We start from the raw sequence: 14,196 nt of genomic DNA, 5'->3' as shown, positions 1-14,196 counted from the left end.
TTGATGATGGCCATTCTGACTGGTGTGAGGTGATATCTCATTGTAGTTTTGATTTGCATTTCTCTAATGATTAGTGATGTTGAGCATCCTTTCGTGTGTTTGTTGGCAATCTGTATATCTTCTTTGGAGAAATGTCTATTTAGGTCTTCTGCCCATTTTTGGATTGGGTTGTTTGTTTTTTTGATATTGAGCTGTGTGAGCTGCTTGTACATTTTGGAGATTAATCCTTTGTCAGTTGCTTCATTTGCAAATATTTTCTCCCGTTCTGAGGGTTGTCTTTTCATCTTGTTTATGGTTTCCTTTGTTGTGCAAAAGCTTTGAAGTTTCATTAGGTCCCTTTTGTTTATTTTTGGTTTTATTTCCATTTCTCTAGGAGGTGGGTCAAAAAGGATCTTGCTATGATTTATGTCATGGAGTGTTCTGCCCATGTTTTCCTCTAAGAGTTTTATAGTGTCTGGCCTTATATTTAGGTCTTTAATCCATTTTGAATTTATTTTTGTGTATGGTGTTAGGGTGTGTTCTAATTTCATTCTTTTACATATAGCTGTCCAGTTTTCCCAGCACCACTTATTGAAGAGGCTGTCTTTTCTCCATTGTATACTCTTGCCTCCTTTATCAAAGATAAGTTGACCATATGTGCATGGGTTTATCTCTGGGCTTTCTATCCTGTTGCATTGATCTATATTTCTGTTTTTGTGCCAGTACCATACTGTCTTGATTACTATAGCTTTGTAGTATAGTCTAAAGTCAGGGAGACTGGTTCCTCCAGCTCCATTTTTCTTTCTCAAGATTACTTTGGCTATTCGGGGTCATTTGTGTTTCCATACAAATTGTAAAATTTTTTGTTCTAGTTCTGTGAAAAATGCCATTAGTAGTTTGATAGGGATTGCATTGAATCTGTATATTGCTTTGGGTAGTATAGTCATTTTCACAATGTTGATTCTTCCAATCCAAGAACTTTTTTTTTTTTTTTTTTTTTTGTGGTACGTGGGCCTCTCACTATTGTGGCCTCTCCCATTGCGGAGCACAAGCTCTGTATGCACAGGCTCAGTGGCCATGGCTCACGAGCCTAGCCGCTCCGTGGCATGTGGGATCTTCCTGGACCGGGATAGGAACCCGTGTCCCCTGCATCGGCAGGCGGACTCTCAGCCACTGCACCACCAGGGAAGCTCAAAGAACATGGTTTTTTATTAAAATTTAAAAATTATTTTAATAAGTCTTCTAAATGCCATTTAAAGTTTCTTAAAGCATTGATTGTTGCTCACCCTGTTGTTTAACTGGGGAAACAGAACAACTGAAGAATCTTTGATGCTGTGATGTAACAGAAGTCAAAATATGTGTAGTACAAATTAAGTACAAATATCAGAGGGATGCAGAGAACAGCTCAGAGTCAGAAGTAGAGTGAGGAAGTCATCTATGGAATGTTCTGGAAGGTAGTATGTTGGTGAAGTTCTGGATTGTTGGAGAGACTGTTATGGACTGTCAGGAACGGGGTGAGACTGTGACCAAGGGTCAGGCTGGTCAGAATAGGCTTGATGGACAGAAAAGATGTCTCTTCTGGACATTGAAAAATAGAGATGGGAGGTCAAGGTACCCAAGCAGGGGAGATGGAGTGGGCAGAAATGCAGAATCTGAAATATACATGGTGTGGTTTGGCTGAAGAAAGAGTACCTGGATGATGACTCTGCTAAACATCAGAATTCCCTCATCCAAGTGTTCTGACCTAGCTTTGGTGCTCCTGAAGTTAGGGATGCCCTGCTTATGGAGAGAGCAGCTATGCTCTATTCATCAAGTTGACACATGCTTATTTAGCTTATTATGTATCAGAAACCACTCCAAACATTAAGGAACATGACATAGTTCTTGCCTCAAGGAGCTTGGTGGGTGACAGATATGGGACCTTGCAATTATAGCACAGTGTGTTAAGTGCTAGATCAGCAATGTAGCAGAAGGCTTAGAGCAAGGGTTTTGGCATCATCTGCATCCTGTTCTTGCAGTGTAACCTTGGGTGAGTTGCTTGATCTTTCTAAGCCTCAGTTCCTTGTCCATAAAATGGAAGCATGAACAAAACCCATTGCATTTGGGTTGTTATGAGATTTACATGATATGATTCTAGCCAAGAACTTAGCATAATCATGGCCCATGGGGAGTACCTAATAAATGTTAGCTATTGGGAGGAAAGACAGAGAAATGGGATATAGGGGATTATGTCCAATTATGAGGGAGCCAAAGAAGTAATAGAAGAGGCAACATAAGGCAAGACCCAAAAAAGTTAGTCTGATAAAGGTAGGGGCTTGGGGAGAGGGAGAGAAAGAGTAGTTCTAGAGAAGAAGAATTCTAGAGGTGAGAGAATGAAAGCCATGCTGAAGGAACTAAAAATAATGGCTAAATGAACATAAAGTGGAGTCTGGGGAGATGCACAGGGCTTTGATTGTGTGGGGTCATATATGTTATAGAGTTCTTCAAACTGGCCAAGCACACCTGCCTCATAGGCAATGGTTTGATGTTCCTTCTGCCTGGGGTGCTATTCTTCCAGAAACCTTCATGCCTCTCTCTCTTAGTTCCTTCAGGGCTTTGCTCAAATGTCTCCATACTGGGGAGATCTTCCTTGACCACACTGCGTAAAATGAGGCTTATGCAGTGCAGGGTACTGGTAAAACACAGATTCAGGAGTCAGGCTGCTGTGATCGGCATCCCAGCTCTGCCTCTTCCCTCCAGCAAGTTACTTAATCTCTTTATGCTTCCATTTCCTCATGTGTAAGATGTGAATAATAATAGTGCTGGTGCAGAGGGTTGATTAGACGAATTGATAGGAGTAGGGCCCTGAAAATAATGATCAACACACAGTAAGTACTCTGTAAGGATCTGCTGCTGTTATTGTTACTGTTATAATTATCATTGTTCCAAATAATAATCGAGCTGTGAAGTAGAGGCCATTCCACAATTAAAGTCAGCACCCTTTCACTGCTCATTGTTTTGGAGAAGCTGCTGGAAGCTAGATTTCCATCAGGGGGATAATTTTTTATTTTTGTTTTTGTAATTAGGAAATATATCAAGCACATCAAGAAGTATATAGAATTGTATTGTGAATACCTGTACATCCCCCACCCAGCTTAGTGACTAAAACATTACAAATACAATTGAAGCATCTCAAGGTGTTTTGGTCCTGATTCCTTTGTTATTGTTACACTACCTTTTCCCAGGGGAGCCACTTGCAAGCTACTTCTGTGGGGTGTGATGTGGGGAGAAAGTTGGGAGATCGGGTTCCAATTCGTTTGGGAAGTACTGGGTTTTTAGAAAATAAAATAAGGTTATTTTCTGTGGGATTACTCAAAGCTTCCCGAATTGATCACAGACGCCCCCCACCCCCTTTTTATGCCAGGTCTTTTGGGACTATGTTTCACATGAAACTTTTTTGAAAACGCTATAGCATCAACTCCAAAAAGTACTAGTAACCTGATCATTTTCATGTCATTCAGAGGATGGATTAATTTTAAATATTAAGTAAAAAAAAAAAAAGAGGGCTTGATGAATAATCTGAGTGCCAAAATCAGAGCTAAATGGGCAATTCAGCTTTACTAACCATGGAGGACTCTATGGCCTGATTATTTATGTTCCAGTTTTCTCTGTCATCTTGCTATTTTATTCTATCCACATTTTCCTCGATCTTGATGTTTAATTTTAACTGTCATTGTTTGCCATGTGTTGTTGTAATCTCAAATCCCATGGAAGAAGGCAGGGAATAGATTCATTAAACTCAAATGAAATATACCTAACTGTCTTCACCACAAAATGCTAAATTTTACAATGTTGATTTAATGACTATTGAACATTTCTTTTGGTTCTTTCCAAATTTAACATTGATTAATACTGAGATTAAACCATTAGTATTGACGTAAGCCAGAAGTTGGACTACAGCCACACCATACTTATAAATTCAGTCATTTCAAGGTTATGCTGTGGTGGAAGTCAGGGTCAGTGATGAGCTGATGGATTGGAAGATGGGTGGGAAAAATCTCCTTGGAGCAGTTGGTCCTTGAGCTGTGATTTAAAGAGGAGAAACTTGTGGTTTGGTTGTTGTTCCATAGATATGGAAAGAATTGAACCAAGGCTCACAGCCAGGAGAGGAAGAACCAGTGGAAGGAACCACATGACAATAAATTTAGTTAGTCTGGAAGGTGAAGACAAGGTTAAAGCAGGAGATGAAAACAGTCAGAGGGTGGGTCAAGCCAGTAGAAGCCTTTGAAAGAAACACTCAGAAATTTGTGCTTGACTTAAAGCGTGATAGGAAATCAAGGTAAGGCTGCAATTCACTAGAGGATATGGTCAAAACGATGAACAAGGAAAAATAAAGAGAAAAGAAATGACCTTAGAAACTGTAGCCCTATGAGCATAATTTATGGACCAGCAAATATTTATTATACAGTCTATTTGAAAGCAAGTAAACCATATTTGTTGAATGGTGAGTAAATAAATGATTATGCTGATGTGGGTGGGCAACTCAGTTTACAGAACCCAAGTCATAAGGTAAGCGCCCATAATCAGGAGGGTGGTTTGTCACAGACTTCCTGGGAGAAAGTCAAGAGGAATAATAATAGTAATAATAATAATAATATAATAAACTATAATACACACACATATATTTCTGTGTTTCGGGCACTGCTCTGACAAATATACAATAAAAGAGGTATGGTAGATAAGATCCTCATGTAGAGGTAATGTATTCATACCTGTTCAACAAATTCTTGCTGAATACCTAACATTGGCCAAGCTATGCCATGCACTAGTGATGGAACAAAAGATACAGTCATCATGGAATTTACAGTCTACCAGGGTATAGAGAAGTAGCTGAGCAATTAAAATACAGTGTAAAAAGAATGTCTGTAGGAAAAATACAGAGAGCCAGAGCTAGACTGAAGGGGTGGATAGCTGTGCAGGGTGTTAAAACATCACTGAATGTGTACAGAATGGAGCAAGTTGTGTTTCCAAAACCTGGGGGACTATGATTGTGATTGAAGGACTATTTTGATTAGCATCTTAGAGTGGGGTCAGTGAGACACCCAAGAGACATTCTTAAATAACAACAATGAATCACTAAATTGCATTCTAAGGAGGTTGAGGCTGGTTATCTTCAAAGCTTTCCTTTTGCTAAACTGGGAATTGCAAATCTGATGTTATAGGGGAACTGTTGACGGGCAATAGAAGAGAGGCTAATTGCTGGCTACCTCAAGAGTTTTCCCCTCTCTGCTCTTCCCTCACATAGCATATGGCTTCTCCTCTATAAAAATATTTTAAATATTTATTGATTTTAAGAGGTACTCCCTGTTGGCTCATTTTCTTGGTCTTGGTTCTGTTCTGCAGTGTGCTCTAGCAGGAGAGTGGGCCACTGTGGTGGATACTTGTCTGTGTCAATGCAACTGGGCTCTGAGGTGTCCATATACTGTTCAACATGATTTCTGAGTGTGACTGTGAGAGTGTTTCCGGATGAGATTAATATTTGGGTCAGTAGACTGGGTAAAGCAGATTGCTCTTCCTGTGTAGGTGGGCCTTATCCAACCTGTTGAAGGACTGAATAGAATAAAAGACTGATAACAATTCTTTTTCTCTGCCTGTTTTCAACCTGGGATATTGGTCTTCTCCTTCCTTTGGACTTGGACCAGAACTTACACCATTGGCTCTCCTGGTTCTTAGGTCTTTGATCTTAAACTGGAACTATACCATCAGTTCTCTTGGGTCCCTAGACTGCTGACTGCAGATCTTGAACTTAGCCTCCATAATTACATGAGCCTGTTTCTTATAGTAGTAAATCAATCTCTCTCTCCCTCTCTCTCTTTCTCCCTCTCTCTCCTATTGGTTCTGTTCCTCTGGAGAACCCAGACTACTACAGGTACCCCATATTGTTGGGTTGGGGAAAAGAGGTGGAGAGTGCTTGAACATGTAGGTGGTCTGGGATGAGAAAAAAATAAAAAAGAACTATGAACTCAGGGCTCCGGTACCAGAGGAAGTTATTGCAGCTTTGGAAAGTGTGCGGCAACAAGAAACCCTAGAAAAGACTGCCTACTGCTTTAAGCCTGTCTTAATATAAGTGAATAGTGTGTTATTCCTTCTTTATCTCAGTTATCTCTGTGGTCTTAAAATGATCTGTTATTGTAGCTAAGCTGCTCAAAGACATTCTCTGCAGTAGATATAAGGCTGTTGGAAGAGAGGGGAAAATCAGGAAAGTTAGAAGTCAGGCTTGTTTTTCAGAACCCTTTAGATCTATGTGACCGAACCTAACAAAACTAGGTTGTTAGGTTGAATGGGTTGTCTTTTTTCATTTCTTGTCTCTGATTTTCTTTGTAAGTTGGATTATTTCCCTCCTGTGCTGGACAGCTTCTTTTATGCAACTGGGGAAGACGAACACAAAAAAAATGTAGACATTTTTCTTACAACCCAAGAATGCAAAAGAAGTAAGAACATAATTCCCATAATGCATGGCAGAAAAGTTCAAGACAACTCTGATTGGCTATTTTTGATCATGTGCCCATCCCTAAACCAATCAGGGATAATGGAGTTCTCTGTTTGACAAAGTTTGGGTCATTTGCTCACTCCGAGGACTAGAAGGTTGTGTTAACCCTCCAGTTCTCCAAAACACATGGAATGGAGAAAGGGTGGATCACTCAAGTGGAAGCTACTGTTGTTACAAGATAATTTTAAAAAAAGAAAAAAAAAAGTCTGGTGTAGATATGTAAATGAACATGCGCCACAGATTAATTCTATACACTAATCAATGAGAGGGCAAGACAGATTATAACACATTCAAAAAAGATTGAAATGAATGTGCCAATGGAGGCAAAGCTATTTTTTCCAAGGCTGGGGGTGTTGGGAAGAAGTTAATTGAACCTCTACAGGACAAAATTATAGACAAGAATTATTTTGTCTTGCTACCGGTCACTTACAATTCAGAGAATTATAAAACAACTTCCACAGAATCGGAATCTGATAACCCAGAGAGGTTTTGCCTAGAATCTAGTTGCATAGTTTTCAACTGGAAGTACAAATATTTTCCCTTCCCTGGGAAGACAAACAACATGTGTTCGCTAAACAAGGGATGCAGTATTTGAAGCAGAAATATTTCTCCTCCTAATTCCAGGTGGTACCAGCAGAAAGCTTAGCAGAGTTCAACTGCAGTAGGTAATCTATTGGGTCCTTGAAACAGGGACTGTGCCTCAGTTGTCTCTATGTCCTCTGGGCCTAACTCATGAGAAATGTTTATTAAGTGTGGGGAATGAATGTTGAGGAGGGCATCTGCTGAGTGGACTTCTTCTGGAACAATAGAAAAGCACCCTAGAACCATTCTCGAGCTCTTACTTCTCACCTATCAGAAAAGCCCTATCATTTTATTACTATAAAATACATTGCATGTACTTAAAACACTCAAACTTTGAATTTTTGTTATAGATTACTCAAGGTTGATTTGGTTCTCTGTAGATGTTATTTCTGTGGTGGTTGACTACAGAAACACTAAATAGTCATAAGAGATTATTATTATTGTCACCATTATAACTACAGTAAAAGATGATTGAAACTGTCCAGGATTTGTATTAAGCTACAGTTTGTGTTGAATACAAGGAAGTGCAACTTCCAACCCTGATGAAGAAGATGTTTCCAGGGGACCCAGTCACTCCCAACTAACAAATATGTATTTACCAGGCAATAGGCTGCTGCTAAGCCAACCCTCAAAGAAAAGCATGAACTCAATAGGAAATAATGGCTAAAAACATATTTGGTATAAGAAGAGATAAAATAAGCAATTGCAGATTCAGCATGGCATCCAGAAAGGCCAAGTAGTTTATGAACTGCAGGCCCAACAATCGAATCAGTCTCACACAGTCTGTTCTGACATTGACTTTTCAAGCTAATTGCCTCTTGATCATGACTCCATAGGAGCAGGTGATATCAGGACAGAATCAACCAGAAAACTAGTTATCTGCAGGAAAGGACAGAATTGACTCTGCCTTTAGGTTCACAGAGTAGCTGTCATTGTCGTCACTCAGGCATATGAATCTATGTGATTCTTGGAAAATGTGGGACGAGGAGGTCTGTCATGAGAGCTATAGCTAATTGGAGGGACACGGTCTAATAGTCCAGCACAGTAAAAAGTAAAAATATGGGTTTTTTCCCCTAACCGGTGAATTAATAAAGTATGTGTAGCCATTACCCAAAGACTTGTGTCTCCCTCTGGGAATAAAATATGTATTTAGTTGTATCTCTTTAGAAGATTCACTTAGTGTAAAATAGAAAGACAGCTCTGATTAGGGCAGGATTCTTCACAATTAGATCGAGAGCTATAAAAGTAGAAGGATAAATTTGACTAAAAAATGTAGGGAATTTCAGACTCTCGGAGGGAAATGTGGGGAGATTTCAAGAGGCCGGGGTGTTCGAACCCAAGTCAAGCCAGCAAGCACCTCCAGGAGCTGGTGTGTGACCTTCACCTTCATCCCCAGGCTGATTTCCAATAGAAAGAAGCTGAAACCCAAATCACGCCTGGCTCTGTTCCTTCACAGCGCCCTCCCGCGACCAACGGCATTCTTCTTCCCTAAACCAAGGTGATCTCAATGGAAACTTTTTCTTTCCTCTTTTCCAGGTAATTTAAAAAGAAATAAATAAGTATCCAAAAGCCAACCCAGAGAGGAAAACCCTTTGGAAAGAAAGGATGCTGGCTCACTCATTGTCTCCCCGTGTGGGCAGTGGACTGCCGGGCACGCAGGCTGGGCACGTGCATCTGTTAGCTGGGGAAAGAATTCACTGCGGCGATTGGGCGATCGTTTGTGACTCCTAAATGCAGCTGCTCTGCAATGTGCCAAGTGTTCACACAGAAAATCATCAAACTCCAGGGAAGAGGGAGGGGCAGGGACGCTTGGAAAAACTGAACATTGGAGTTTTGGAGCAGGTTGAGAGGTAACAGGAGGGGGAAGATTTCATCTCTGAGGTGGTCCCATTTTAAATATGTTTTAGCCTTCTTACAGAAAGTGGCTCTCTGTACAGTTTACACACCGCCTGCCAGCCACTGCTCCCTGGCCTCCTCTGCCACCTTCCTTTTAAAGCAACAGCTGCTCATTCATGGGACTGTGCAAACACCTGGGCTTCTTGCGTGTGTGTGTGTGTGTGTGTGTGTGTGTGAGAGAGAGAGAGAGAGAGAGAGAGAGAGAGAGCGCGCACTTTATGAGCTTTGTGAAATAGAAGGCTGCAGTCAGCCTTAGAAGATGCCAAGGAGGAAAGGAGGAGAGAGGCTGGTAAGGGGCGCCCTCCCAGACAGTAGAGAGTGGAGGAAAATAGGATCATCTCAAACCTATGAACTCACTGAAAGCAAGACCAAAATAGTTTTGTCTCAAAGATGCTTGTTCTGACCAAGCTTTACTGCAATGCTGTAGCAATGGCGCACAGAGTCCAGACTCAGGAGTCAGATGCCCCTGGCTTTGAGTCCCTTCTCTGCCCTGTGACCTCTGCTTGTTCTTGGGCAGGTTGTCTAATCCGTCTCAGGCAAAACTGCATCACCTGTGAAATGGAGACAACAAACCTCTACCTCATGAGATGCTTGGAAAGATTAATTAGGTTAGTGCAACCTGGGCATAATAAGCTAGTAGAAAACAAGTATTAGCTCTATTATATCAGGCAATGTGATAGGCTAACTTATTCTTTATGACGTACTAGTGGTTATAATGTCATAAAATGTTGTTATGGAATAAAATTTCTAGTTCTTGAGGAATTAAGAATCTCTCACTCTGTCATCCGAAGAGAAAAAAATTCTCCTTAAGACAACATGCCTGTTTTCTAGTTTCTTTCACCTATAGATAGCCATGATACAACACTTCAACGTATTGTTTGTATTCTACATTAACTCAAGCGTTCTACTAAAACTCATGATGAGTGAAAGAAAGGGTAATGTGAATATAGAATTACTAAATCCAACATGGCGCAGTTTGTAATTGTTTTGCTTTCATTTTGTAGAACATGGAGCAGCTCAACAGAGTTATCTGCCAGCAGTTCTTCAGTGACAAGCCAGTGAGCTCAAGTGGAAGATGGATGGGTGATTTCGCTTTTCAGGCCCCAAAGCAAAGTAGACTCGGCAAGGAGTAAGGGTCACCATTAAAACAATCCATGTTTGCAGGGGTGACACATTTTGTCATTTGTAAATGTCTTCCAGTTTGGAGGGAAACGTAAGGAAATTCTCTGGAAGATGTTTTGAAGTTTAACTAAAACGCAGTTTGAAAACATATCCCTTGTGCTTTGCGCTTGTAAATGTGAGCGTATCAGGAACTTGCACAGGGATGTGAATGTTCTCATCCTGATGTTGGGTAGCTCTGGTTGGGACGTGTGTCTATGAATCTTCTGACAAAATAGCAGTGTGCCTCTTTGTGCACAACTGGACCTTGTGGGTAACGTCTGTGCGGTATATTCATAGGATGGAAACCTGATGTTTTAAATTCTCCTCACTTCCTCTGGGAGGTTGCTGTATACTCAGCACAAACCCTTGCTTCTTGTACTTTCAGGGCTGGAAAAGTTCCTAGTAAACCAGAAGCTGAAAAACAAAGGTCACTCTGGTGAACGGTTGATACCTTGGAGCAGTTAGTCATTCTCTGAGCTTCTTGTTATTGGGATAAGAGAGTGGCATGACACGGGAGTCTGAAATACTCAAAACTCTGAGCCATCTCCTACGTCCAGCAGACTTTCTGCTTAACTCTGCTTTTCAGTTCATTCATCCAGAAACTGAAAGAACTTTTAAGTTCTGTTCAATGAACATTTCTTGAGCACCTGCTATGTACTAATGCTGTTATCTAGTGTTGGATGATATACCTTGACTAAGACAAGGTTCCTGCCCTCAATAAGTTCACAGAATCATTAGGGAAGTAACATTGGCAACTTGGAAGTAACAGTTCTTCTCTTAAGGAGTTGACCCAGGACACATGATAGTATAATTCAGTGAAGTAATACCTTCAGCCTTTGGAATCTTCGTAGCTACCAGTATTTAACACCTCCCCTGGATCGTTTGATTGAGTCCTTACGAGGAGCTTAGCATGTGGCCATGTTTTGCTAACTGTATGATAGAATCTTTTTTTTTTTTGCCGTACGCGGGCCTCTCACTGTTGTGGCCTCTCCCGTTGTGGAGCACAGGCTCCGGACGCGCAGGCTCAGCGGCCATGGCTCACGGACCCAGCCGCTCCGCGGCATGTGGGATTTTCCCGGACCGGGGCACGAACCCGTGTCTCCTGCATCGGCAGGCGGATTCTCAACCACTGCTCCACCAGGGAAGCCCAATGATAGAATCTTTGATGATAGTCTTACTGTTAACACCTTCTGGGTTATTAAATAAGAAGTAGCCAGTATTTGTGCCTGGGATGTCTTTTACCCTTTGTTTAAGGAATGAACGATGGCTCTACTGGGAATACCTCCTGGGAACACTTAGAACTCTCAATAAAAGTGCACCCTGTTACAGAAGATGAACCCACTGAACTTCAACATATTGTTTCTGTTCACAGCTCGTTCTGTTTTTCCATGAACTTTGTAGCCAAAGGGAAAAATAGCAGTTAAACTGTAAGATGCTCTAGAATTAAACCCTAGATTATCCTAAAGTTAATGCCCTGTGATGGTTTAAGTATATCAGAATTTCTTGCAAAAGGCATTAACTTGTGTTCTTTAAGCACTTTGAGCATCTATTAAACCATATTTCAGGATTTACTTAATGAATTGACTATAAGATAAAATCAAAGTAATTCTTGACTTTGTTCTTCTTGTTGGGTCCATTATATATAGTATATTAAAGAACTTTTTGAATTTTAAAACAATTGACTCCCTTTGTTCTTGTATGGTAGTTATAGAAAGTTAAATAACTACTTTGCTCAACGGGTACTAAGGTTAGGTAATGGAAAATTAAAACAAAATTCTTAACCATCAAGGTGTATAATTATGCTATTTCCTAAGAAAAGCTTCAATTTCCCCTTATTTCTCAGATTGATGCTGCCTGCATTCCTAATTTTTGTAACAAGGAAGCTAGATGCCAATGTTGATTTTAGGTATTTTCAGGACCAATAATTTCAACACTGATCTGGGTTTATCACTTATGTAGCCCTGCACCTGTTTTACAATGATGGCTAAGAAAACACAGAGGCAAGGAATAGGGTCTTCACACATAAGTACCACTCCTTGTCTTTTGTAGTTGGACTTCCCAATGTCCATAAATATGTCTTAGGTATCTAATTATATACCAAATTTCTGTCTGAATAAAATTTGTGGAAGGCAATAGTGAGTTAGCAGATTAGGTTTTATTTTTTAATTCCAGAATACTTAGTCCAACTTGCCTCTATTTAAATCATTACTGCTTTATAAACATTACTTAAGTCAAGCATGAGCCATATTCACTTAGACCGTAATTTGCTAAGAGTTTATTTACATTCAAACACTTATTATCTTAAATTATGTATTTCAGTTTTTCTTTCATAGAAAATAACAATGTCAGAAAAAATGACTTTTTCCCCCAAAGGTTTTTTTCTTCCTTCATCTTCCCATCCCATCCCTTATCCTATGATTTTACTCCTATCACTACTTGAAGACCAAGGATATGACTGAAGGTAATAATGGCATTAATAATGTTTTGGTCAGAACTGATAACTATAAATTCCCCCTTTTCATTTCAGGAATGGACTATTTGTGAAGAAAAGCCTAAAGATGACTTGAATCTGATGCTTCCCTGCCGTTATGTCCAGGTATTTACCACATCAGCGTTTAAAAAACACTTTTCATGTGAACAACACATAAGGGTTTGGTGCAGTCTTAAGATTTAGAGTTTCAGATGGAGTTTTGCAAAATGTGGTTATATCTGGTTTTAAGGCTCTCCAAGCTAGTTGCTTTATACAGGTTTAATGTATTGGTCTTAACTTCTGCATATTCCTTAGATATAAAAACCATATGCAGCAAATTCACAAGTGAAGCTAAGCACAAATTCTCATGTTTGCTCACTAACATAGATTCAACATTCTTACCCAAAATAGTAAGATGGGCACTGTTTGAAGGCTATGGGACTTAAGTGAAGCTATGAATAAGTTCAATCTCAGAATATTCCTCCCAGAAACATTATCTTACTCACATCCAGATCAGCCTAATCTCTCCCTATGTGATTTTCCCCCATTTTTATTTTTTTATTTTATTTTATTTTTGATGTTGGGGGTAGGAGTTTATTAATTATTTATTTTTGCTGTGTTGGGTCTTCCTTTCTGTGCGAGGGCTTTCTCTAGCTGTGGTAAGTGGGGGCCACTCTTCATCGCGGTGCGCGGACCTCTCACTGTCGTGGCCTCTTCTTGTTGTGGAGCACAGGCTCCAGACGCGCAGGCTCAGTAGTTGCGGCTCACGGGCCCAGTTGCTCCGCGGTATGTGGGATCCTCCCAGACCAGGGCTCGAACCCGTGTCCCCTGCATTGGCACGCAGATTCTCAACCACTGCGCCACCAGGGAAGCCCCCATTTTTAAATATTCGTAGAATTTTGGATTATTTCAGTTTCTTGAATACAGCGTTTAGTTGTTTCATGTATACGTATGTATATATATATTTTTTTGTGTTACGCGGGCCTCTCACTGCTGTGGCCTCTCCTGTTGCAAAGCACAGGCTCCGGATGCGCAGGCTCAGCGGCCATGGGCCCGCGGCATGTGGGATCCTCCCGTACCGGGGGCACGAACTCGCGTCCCCTGCATCAGCAGGCGGACTCGTATGTATACTCTTGAGGGCATTTACAGAGTTTAAAATATATATATATATATATATATATATATATATATATATATATATATTTGCCTGTTCTCTGCTTTTTTTCTGCCCTCTCCACTCTTCACCTTGAATTGGATGTACTTCATAAAATGATGTCTAGATAATTCAGCCGTTCTGCTGAATTGAACTTAAATATCGGACAAAATACATTTTAAGTGGTTTTAAACTAATGTGAAAATGTTGGAATTTCTACCAATATAAACATATTAAACTTAAGACCATATTCAAATATAGTTAAAAATTACATCATGTTTCTTCTACTAGAAATCTTAAAGGATATATCTATATACACATAAAATTCACCTTCTGAGTCATGGTGTAATTTAGATTATATTTTATTAGACATTCTTTACAAATTTAAAATACTGCTATTTTTACATGCACAGAGGAAAATCAGTT

The 14,196-nt window shown here is 40.1% G+C and overlaps 1 long non-coding RNA gene across 1 annotated transcript; it reads left to right on the top strand.

Annotated features, from left to right (window-relative positions):
* The first annotated feature begins 8,632 nt into the window (after window positions 1-8,632).
* LOC132597918 (uncharacterized) lies at window positions 8,633-10,088 on the top strand. Its single transcript, XR_009565425.1, has 3 exons — window positions 8,633-8,940; window positions 9,504-9,594; window positions 9,991-10,088. It is a non-coding gene; the product is annotated as an uncharacterized lncRNA (long non-coding RNA).
* Window positions 10,089-14,196: the final 4,108 nt, after the last annotated feature.

This window comes from Globicephala melas, chromosome 10 (assembly GCF_963455315.2).
Source record: "Globicephala melas chromosome 10, mGloMel1.2, whole genome shotgun sequence".
Taxonomy (NCBI): Eukaryota; Metazoa; Chordata; class Mammalia; order Artiodactyla; family Delphinidae; genus Globicephala; species Globicephala melas.
This window is presented reverse-complemented; position numbering and strand designations above follow the sequence as displayed.